Below are 10,364 nucleotides of genomic sequence, written 5' to 3' on the forward strand. Positions count from 1 at the left end.
CACGACCAAAAGATTAAAAATCGAACATTTACACCTGGAGATCTAGTCCTTCTTTTCAATTCAAGTATGTGCTTATTTCTTAGAAAACTCAAGTCAAAGTGGTTAGGACCACTACGAGTGAGTCAAGTTTTTCCTCAGGGTGCAGTCGAGCAAAAAAAAGGATGGAACGAAATTCAAAGTTAATTATCAAAATATCAAACCATACATGGGCACAGAGGATGAGATCAAAACTATGGAAGCATGGAAGCTTAGTGAAGTCTAAGTAACTAGGCAAATTTGAGTCGTGCCGCGACGTTAAATCAAGCGCTAGTTGGAAGGAAACCCAAGCTATTTTTTCTTTTTGTTTAGTTTATTTTGTTGTCTCGTTTTATGTTCACTTGTAAGTTATTAGGATAACATAGACTTTTTTAGGGTCCTTGTCAAATTAGAGTCACAAAAAGCATAAACAAAATAGGCCAAAAGATGAGTATATGCCATGTCGGAATGCAAATACTGGAAACTAAAAGGATCAGAGAGGCATATGATTTGTTTTTATGGGTCGTAGAAAATTCTATAGATCGTAAAATCAATTCATTAATTTCATATATGAAGTAGCTTTAAGTCTACGAGTGTACTCTATGACTCGTAGAAACTTCTATGACTCATAGCCTACACTCATGGACTCTAGGTATATTTTCTTTCATTAGACTAAGTGTTAAAGTCGATTTACGATGGCATTTTACAACTCAAAATATCTATTACGAGTAGTAACTGGCCATCTTACCATACCCAACCCGCTATGAAAATAAATAAAACAAATGAAATTTAAAAAGTTCACTTCCATTCTTCCTCTCAAACTGATCGCTTTATCCTCTAAACCCAAAACCAACCCTTATTCTTCCCACAGCTTCAAACTCCATTGCTCATCACCTTTACATCCTCCATCAACACACCATCACTGAGTTCAAATCCAGGTCTCCATTAAGTCCCCAAGAGCCTCACAATACCAGTCCGGAAAACATAACTCAAAAAGGATTAAATCCTAAGTTTGGTAAGATTATCTAACCATATTATTGCATGGTTTAGTTGACACCACAAGCTCTAGGACAAAGTAAATATTTAAAAATAGGAAATTAGGGCATGGCTATGTTTTTTAATAGAATTGTGTGAACTGAGACTTATAATATGCATGATTGGATCAAAATTATTAAATTGAAGAAGTAGAGGGATGTTGTACTAAATTTTTTTCTGTTAGCTTTGTGAAGCAAATTAGTGATCTTGAAGTTTTTCAATCGAGGGTTTTCTATGAGTCATAGGTTAAACCATAATTCATAGCTACCCCTAGTACATGTGACCTAAAGATCAGTGATTAACCTTCACGAGCATAAAAATTTATGAGTCTAATTACAAGTCATAGAATATTCTACGGCTCGTCAATTAGACTCGTCAAAATAAAAGATAGATTTCCAGTTTCTACAAGTTTGGGCACTCAACCTGTGCGAGTGCATCCTACGAGTTGTAGAGTTTTCTAAAAATCATAGGATTAACTCATACAAGTCAAGTACCCAAACAGAGATGTCATAGAACAGAGTCTACGAATGGCCTTATGATCTGTAGAAACTTCTACGATTCCTAAGGTCCACTGGTAGACTAAATTCAGAGACTAAAAATTATAGACCTGATTCTATGAGTCATAGACTCTTCTACCACTCGTAGACACTTCTACCACTCGTAGACACATTCTCATATAACCAAAAATATTAGAGTTCCAGTTAAATTTTCTTTATTTTCTTGGTTTGTTTTTCTACGTATGTGTACTAAGTCCTACTCCGCAGGTACAATGCCTCCCAAACAAGTCCTGAATAAGGGTGGTGGAAAGAAAAATAGTTCAAAGAAAGAGGCTATAGAAATTTTGAAACAAATAATACGGGATGAACCGATGAACGTCGAGATCAATGGGTCCAAAGAGGAATACTCCCTTGACTCTGAGACACCTCTTTTACGAAGGAAAAAATCTACCCACTCCAAACAAATTGTCCCAATTTTGGAACCAAGCAAAGGCTCTTCTCCTCCTCATACAGCATTACCATCCACATCCCCCTTAGTCTAATGAGGGGGATTCAGTTGAGGCAGAAGAGACAGAAGATGATTTAGTGGCCCAATATGCTTCCGAGTCACTGTCCGAGGGTAAATCAATGCCCAAGCAACCTTCCATACCATTTTAAATCAATAAGGAACCAAAATAATGGTGTGCGGAAGGGATGTTCAACTTCTACAGGATGGGACAAGAAAGGAACGACCACAAAACTTAAGAGAGTCCCCTAGATTCATGATCTATTTTGATGCCATAGATGTGAGTGGATGGCAGAGCATTCGGGCATCTACAGTAATGCTATGGTACGCGAGTTTTATGCATCGTATGAGACAACCATCAAGAAGACAACATCATCCAAGGAAAAGTACTTGGAACATCCAGTCCTGTTGACCACACAAGTCCTTGATGTTACTGTTGATTTGTCCGAGGAGACATTCCAAAGGATTATCTATGGCACAAACATTCCACAAGCAGCTCTGACAGCCGAGTTTGATCACAAAATAAAAGTAGTTTAGGATACAAATGTTATGAAGGATCCGATACAACATGGGGAACTACTGAGATGGGTTGCCAGTTACATTGCTGAGCAGGGTATAGCTACGGATTGGACTTCGCACTAGACTCCAATTAAAAGAGCTTCTCTAAAATTTGCAGCCAAGTTTTGGGGGGCTATTGTTCGATAATGACTTTGCCCAATCAATACCGATAATTACTAGACTCCAGATCGAGCTGTGATAGTTGCTAGTTTGAAGGCTAGACATGAGGTTGATTTCATCAAGAACATCATCCTCGAGATACATAAGTGGGCCATTTTGAGGAATACCACAATTTCCTTCCCTAGTTTTTTTTTGCATTGTGTCATGAGGCCACAGTCCAATTGATTGCAAGGGTCGACCCAGTGATCAAAGTGAATAGGAAACAAGATGTTGGGCTCATTCAGGATGATACAAATCTTATCGGCCAGTAGCATTCTCCAAATTTGGAGGTGAGGTTACCTTTATTTGAGAAAGTCCAAAAGCCTTTGGAGGTGAGGTTACCTTCATTTGAGAAAGTCCAACAGCCTACTCAAGCTAATCCGACAGTTGTTTCGGACCTTAATACACCCTTTATGGAGCCATCTGAGGCATCTCTAACTGCCTCTGCAGTTCCATCTACTAGCACGGTATGTCCATAGACCATAGGCTTGGTCACTATCTCGGCCGAAGCATTACAGACCTTGATGCAGCAGTAGGCTCAGACAAAGGCCCAACTTGGACACTTGATTCAGCATCTCAAACCATGGGTCTGAAAGGCTATCAAAGAATCAGAGAAGCACGTAGAGGCAAACTTAGAGGTTGCCTTGGAAAATTCGAAGCGTCAAATTCTTACATGCATTGATGCCTTTAAGTTTAGTGTGAATGAGAAGTTGCACTCTTCATCGAGTACTGATATCGCTTCCATATGGATATAGGTTGGATTACTTCTTGTCGAGGTCACATCCTTAGCTATACTAGTATAACGAACCAACCCCATAGGCCGCGACTGGGGTCCGACCGGGACCCCCGTGTACCTATCTGTCAATTATAGTCAAATTAGACTATGTATAACGTGATACTGCTCACAAAAACCTCAATGGGTTAAAACCTTTTCATGTTCATATAGCCTCCTAGATATAGGAACCAAATACATGAACCCAGTGGGTGGTAAAATATTCATACACATGTAGCCTCTTTCATTTGCATTATATCATGAAAGGAAAAGCCAGCTGACAAGGCTGCCACAACATAATAGCTTTTACAATATACCGCATAGGCATAACCGAAATAAACTCCTAAACAACCTACACACATATGCCTATAGACCTCTAAGAATAGGAACGACAAATATATACATCGCAGGACTAGTACCCAAAAGCTAGGCTCTAAAATAGATGAGCATTTCCAACATAGCTGAGCTGAAATCCTAAGTTGACAAATCTCTGAAATGAACATCTCTACCTGCTGGCATGAAATGCAGCCCCCAAAAGAAAGGAGGGTCAGTACGATACATGTACTGAGTATATAAGCATACATAACTGAGATAACAACTGAAACAGGGATGCAGGAAACCAAGTATAGCATTTAATAGGGTACTATACCTGCACCTCACAAAATAAAGTCATATATACCTTTATCACATACTCTATCTAGCCCACTCGAGAACTCGGTATTACAAATACAGCATCTATCATGATAGGCATATGCATATTATTAGCACTGTGGAACGTACAGCCCGATCCATATATATAGCAAGCACATGCCGAGGAACGACGGCTCGATCCACATATTGTGTAATAATGCCGAGGAACGACGGCCCAATCCATATATATATCATATGATAATGCCGAGGTATGACAGCCCAATCCATATATATCATATAATAATGCCGAGGAATGACGGCCCGATCCGTATATTATTTGATATGCCATGGAACATACGGCCCGATCCTTACATAGCAAGATATGCCGAGGTACGTTCGGTCCGATCCATATATCATAATGCATATATGTGCACGTAAAACTATGTATCATAACAAATATTTCCCGAATATCATCATAAGGTGTGTCAAAACATTTCTAGGTATAGGAGCTTATACCTCCAATCATTATTCAGCATATAGAAGGCTCAAGGGTCGTAGTTCAACTACTTCATGGTCCTTATCATTCAGAAGTGGGTACAAGTTATGAGTTACGTCCAGAATCTATAAATAGAGTTATAGAAGTAGGAAAAGACAAGCTTTACATGTACTATTTCCTATCACATGGAAGACTTTGAAAAGTAATCACTCAACTTGTTACAGGAGTTCTAATCAGTAGGAAGTGAACAAGAGCCTTAACTCACACTCAGATTTTTAAGAGTGGAATAAATTCAAACTTCATATACATAATACTTACATCTAATTCATGCCAACAGAGAGGAAGAATAACTTTACATACACTACTTTTCAGCATATAGAAGACTTGAGGAATAGAAGCTTAACTACTTTAAGAGTCTTAACATTCAACAGTGAACACGAATTATGAATCATGTTCAGACCTCATGAATAGAGTTACCCCAAGCTTCATACACATATCATTTGTCACTTAAGTCTAAGACATGCCCAAAAGAAAGAAAAGATAGGCTTTACATACCTCTTATGGATTAATGTTTACCGCGTTCGCCTCGTCATCCTCTGAACCTATTTAACATGAAAGCAATATGAATGTTAACAACCCTAGACTTTTTAGTGTCTTAAGTTATACATGAGTATTCATAGAACTCCTTTCCTCACTTGCTTCCTCGACTAGTTCTTTAGTTAGCTATAAAGTTAACAAAAATCGGGCAGCACCTCCCCTATAACATGCACTATCCAAATTTCCAATTACATCCCTAAGCAATACAGCCAACAAACAACAACAACCTGCATCCAACTCGTTTCAAATCCTTATAGACCTATTTCCAACATTCACTCTTAACGGGCATCACGTCCTCTCTTCCTTAGAGTTATTTAATCATGTTATAGATAATCTGGGTCATGGGACAGCTTTCAAAAAGCTTAAGAAGACATTCTGAAGCATAAAGGTACAGGGTATAACATCCTTCCCCCCTTCAGGACATTCGTCCTTGAATGTTAACTAGCCTCATAAGGTCTTACGATTACTTCAAGATTTCTCTGTATTGGTTGTCATCCAAAGGCCTCTTATTAACCCATATAGTCAATTTAAGAGGGTAGATTACATGTAGGCATAGGAAACAGGTGGTATTTCTTTTCCATTTGTTCTTTCCAGTTCTCTTACCACACATCATATTGCACCCTTTACACGAACATGTGTAGGAGCTTAAAGTAGCTCGAAAGATGCCTTAGCATCGCCATACTAGTATGTATGTAAACCTGTATCGTTTCTTACTTCCTTCATCTGATGTTAGGGCTCCACTATAGTTTTTTTCCTTAGTACTGATTATACCTTAAAGGTTTTGCTTCAAACCATCTTATACCTTCCTTTAATGTATTCGAATATAGTAGTTACATGGATACTACCGACTTTTTTTATCGAGTAATCACCTGATTTTACTCTTGGCATACCGTCATTCGTAGGTTGCATCAATTGTTTTGCAAAGCTACATCCCCTATCTCAAAGGGTCTTATCATATTTCAGGTTGGAGTCACATATTCAGAATACTTATTTATACCAACAATGCCATGCAAGGCCAATGTATACATACATCCATATCATCTCATATCACAGCCGCATAGGGCTTCCTAGGAGGTTACCCATCCTAGTACTACTCTCGCCCAAGCACGCTTCACTTTAGAGTTTTGACAGAATCCAGTGCATTAGTGTGGGTATGATTGCATCCTACCCCATAGGGTGCATAGCTATCGAAGAAGACGATGACCCAGCAGCTAATCCGGTAGGCCAAGTTGCACCTCCCAAGTTACCCTTATATCCTCATTACACGAACCACATCCTATCTTCAACCACTTTCTCACTAGGTGTTACTTATTTTCATAATGATTCTCGTTATATTCACATCACATCTTGTTCATATTCTACCCCATAGTATAACACTTCTTAACTTTTTTCACGATCCTTACCATGGGTTACTTACCCTTCTTAGTTAGTCTTATCCCTGTGTATCAATTCTGTCGGTGCCTCAATATATTGTTCTATCCAGAACTACTGGTCTTCTCTACATCATTTTCCTAGGGTCACAAGTCCTTTCCAACTTTGGTTTACCATATCAATATCGACCTCCTAGTTTTTATTGCCATCAATTCAGCAATTAACTTATTTCTCGAGGTCAGCCATACTCGTAGTTTATCCAAATTTCATTATTATTGTGGGCACGACCTTTCAAGACATACAACAGCCTTGTATCTCATTCTCTTTTTATTTCTAGGAAAATTTGGGTAGAGTTTCCTTTGTACTTCTCCCTATCTCAACACCTGCACGCAGGAAATGCAAACAGTACCTCATAGGGCACGCATGTATATATTCATATCATATCATATCGCATCCACACAGGGCACCCACATTAGCAGTATGAAAATGGACTTACCTCGTATGTCCCCTCAAACTGCACCTGTGCACTTTCCTATATACTTTTCCTTTTATTTTTTTCAACTTTATATATCAATCGTAATGAAACACCTTACCTTCCGTTTGTCTTTCGTGCCTTTGTTTACCTGCGTGCTTTGTAACATCTAATATCGTCAGTCACCTTATTCTATCGATTTTGTCCTTCTACTGAAATCACAAGTTAGTATGAGGAATTTCATTCCCTATGACTCAGCTCTATCGCGCATCATAGATATGAAAGAAAGGTAACATCCTAAATGTCTCGTAACCTCTTATCTATAGATGTGGTGCACAACACACCGATAAACAAGACTCTACTAGACACGGTCTGTAGACACTCTAAGGACGAATTGCTCTGATACCACTTCTGTCACGACCCAACCTCATGGGCCGCGACTAGGGTCCGGCCTGGACCCCCGTGTACCTATCTGTCAACTATAGTCAAATTGGACTATGTATAACGTGATACTGCTCATAAAAAACTCAATGGGTTAAAACTTTTTTATGTTCATATAGCCTCCTAGATATAAGAACCAAACACATGAACCCAATGGGTGGTAAAATATTCATACACGTGTAGCCTCTTTTATTTACATCATGTCATGAAAGGGAAAGCCAGCCGACAAGGCTGCCACAACATAATAGCTTTTACAACATATCGCATAGGCATAACCGAAATAAACTCCTAAACAACCCACACACATATGCCTATAGACCTCTAAGAATAGGAACGACAAATATATACATCGCAGGACTAGTACCCAAAAGCTAGGCTCTGAAATAGATGAGCATTTCCAACATAGCTGAGCTGAAATCCTAAGTTGATGGATCTCTGAAATGAACATCTCTACCTGCTGGCATGAAATGCAGCCCCCAAAAGAAAGGGGGGTCAGTACGATACATGTACTGAGTATATAAGCATACATAACTGAGATAACAACTAAAACAGGGATGCAGGAAACCAAGTATAGCATTTAATAGGGTACTATACCCGCACCTCACAAAATAAAGTCATATATACCTTTATCACATACTCTATCTAGCCCACTCGAGAACTCGGTATTACAAATACAGCATCTATCATGATAGGCATATGCATATTATTAGCACTGTGAAATGTACAGCCAGATCCATATATATAGTAAGCACATGCAGAGGAATGACGGCCCGATCCATATATCATGTAATAATATCGAGGAACGATAGCCCAATCCATATATATATCATATGATAATGCCGAGGTACGATGGCCTGATCCATATATATTGTATAACAATGCCGAGGAACGATGGCCTGATCTGTATATCGTGTAACATGTCGTGGAACGTACGGCCCAATCCTTACATAGCAAGATATGCCGAGGTATGTTCGGTCCGATCCATATATCATAATGCATATATGTGCACGTAAAACTATGTAGCATAACAAACGTTTCTCGAATATCATCATAAGGTGTGTCAAAGAGTCTCTAGGTATAGGAGCTTACACCTCCAATCATTATTCAGCATATAGAAGGCTCAAGGGTCGTAGTTCAACTACTTCATGGTCCTTATCATTCAGAAGTGGGTACAAGTTATGAGTTACGTCCAGAATCTATAAATGGAGCTATCTCCAAATCCATGTTCTATAGTACTTATAGTCCAGTCTTCTTAGAAGTAGAAAAAGACAAGATTTACATGTACCATTTCCTATCATATGGAAGACTTTGAAAAGTAATCACTCAACTTGTTACAGGAGTTCTAATCAGTAGGAAGTGAAGAAGAGCCTTAACTCACACTCATAGTTTTAAGAGTAGAATAAATTCAAACTGCATATACATAATACTTACATCTAATTCATGCCAACAGAGAGGAAGAATAACTTTACATACACTACTTTTCAGCATATAGAAGACTTGAGGAATGGAAGCTTAACTACTTTAAGAGTCTTAACATTCAACAGTGAACACGAATTATGAATCATGTTCAGACCTCATGAATAGAGTTACCCCAAGCTTCATACACATATCATTTTTTACTTAAGCCTAAGACATGCCCAAAAGAAAGAAAAGATAGGCTTTACATACCTCTTACGGATTAATATTTACTGCGTTCACCTTGTCGTCCTCTGAACCTATTTAACACGAAAGAAATATGAATGTCAACAACCCTAGACTTTTTAGTGTCTTAAGTTATACATGAGTATTCATATAACTCCTTTCCTCGCTCGCTTCCTCGACTAGTTCTTTAGTTAGCTAGAAAGTTAACGGAAATCGGGCAGCACCTCCCCTATAACATGCCCTATCCGAATTTCCAATTACATCCCTAAGCAATATAGCCAACAAACAACAACAACCTGTAGCATATATACAAGAAATTCACTTCAACATTACATAATACAAATTCCAAGCGACTCGCTCAAAGCTACGATATCAAAATAGGGTTTTTAGTTTCTAGTTCGTAAAACCTTTAACCGTACGAAGCGGAGGGTCGTGTGGCTTCAACCAGAAGATTTCCCACCTATTTTAGAACACACTTTTAGGCCCTGAAACACAAAACCACACACCTGCAGCCACACACCACAAGCACAACACCTTGCTTCGACTATAATTTAACTATAGCAACTCCAATTTAGTTTGTTTCGAACGTCAAGCATATTTATGGAATTTACCTATTTCCAGCCACTTAAACAATGTATAATACACTTCATAAACACACCATAAACTCCAAATTAAAAGGAAAATCCTTACCTTAACCTAAACTCGTCAAACTCGCCAAAATTATCAAAATGTGAATTCTGGACAGCCAACTGTCTTGTATTGTCGCTTAGTTTCGAAGGGGTAATTGAGGGAAACAGGATTTGTGTCCTGAATGAAAGTTATATATATGTGTCTTAGGGTCGTATATAATTTTGAATTACCCCTACATCAATTTTGTACAAAATGATATGCCCTTAATGCCAACAGCAGTCCTTGTAGAATTTCTAAAATGAAATCTGGGCAGCAGCTCCCCCATGCTTCACCACCCTTTTTCGAGCAGACAAAAGCAAAGATGGGTTTTATAGGCTAAATGATAGTTATATCCCTATGAAATAGCTTTCCAAAACATCTTGAATCACTTGAAATGAAGACTTACACAAGGAGTTATACTCGTTTTACTAACAGCGGTATCATTCAAAAACGGGTCTGTTAACAAGAACAAAAACCTCCTCTTTTCCCTAACGATAAATTTTATG

The 10,364-nt window shown here is 38.5% G+C and overlaps 1 pseudogene; it reads right to left on the reverse strand.

Annotated features, from left to right (window-relative positions):
- Positions 1-6,308: 6,308 nt before the first annotated feature.
- LOC129904481 (5S ribosomal RNA) lies at positions 6,309-6,429 on the reverse strand (annotated as a pseudogene).
- Positions 6,430-10,364: the final 3,935 nt, after the last annotated feature.

Source organism: Solanum dulcamara, chromosome 1 (assembly GCF_947179165.1).
Source record: "Solanum dulcamara chromosome 1, daSolDulc1.2, whole genome shotgun sequence".
Lineage (NCBI taxonomy): Eukaryota > Viridiplantae > Streptophyta > Magnoliopsida > Solanales > Solanaceae > Solanum > Solanum dulcamara.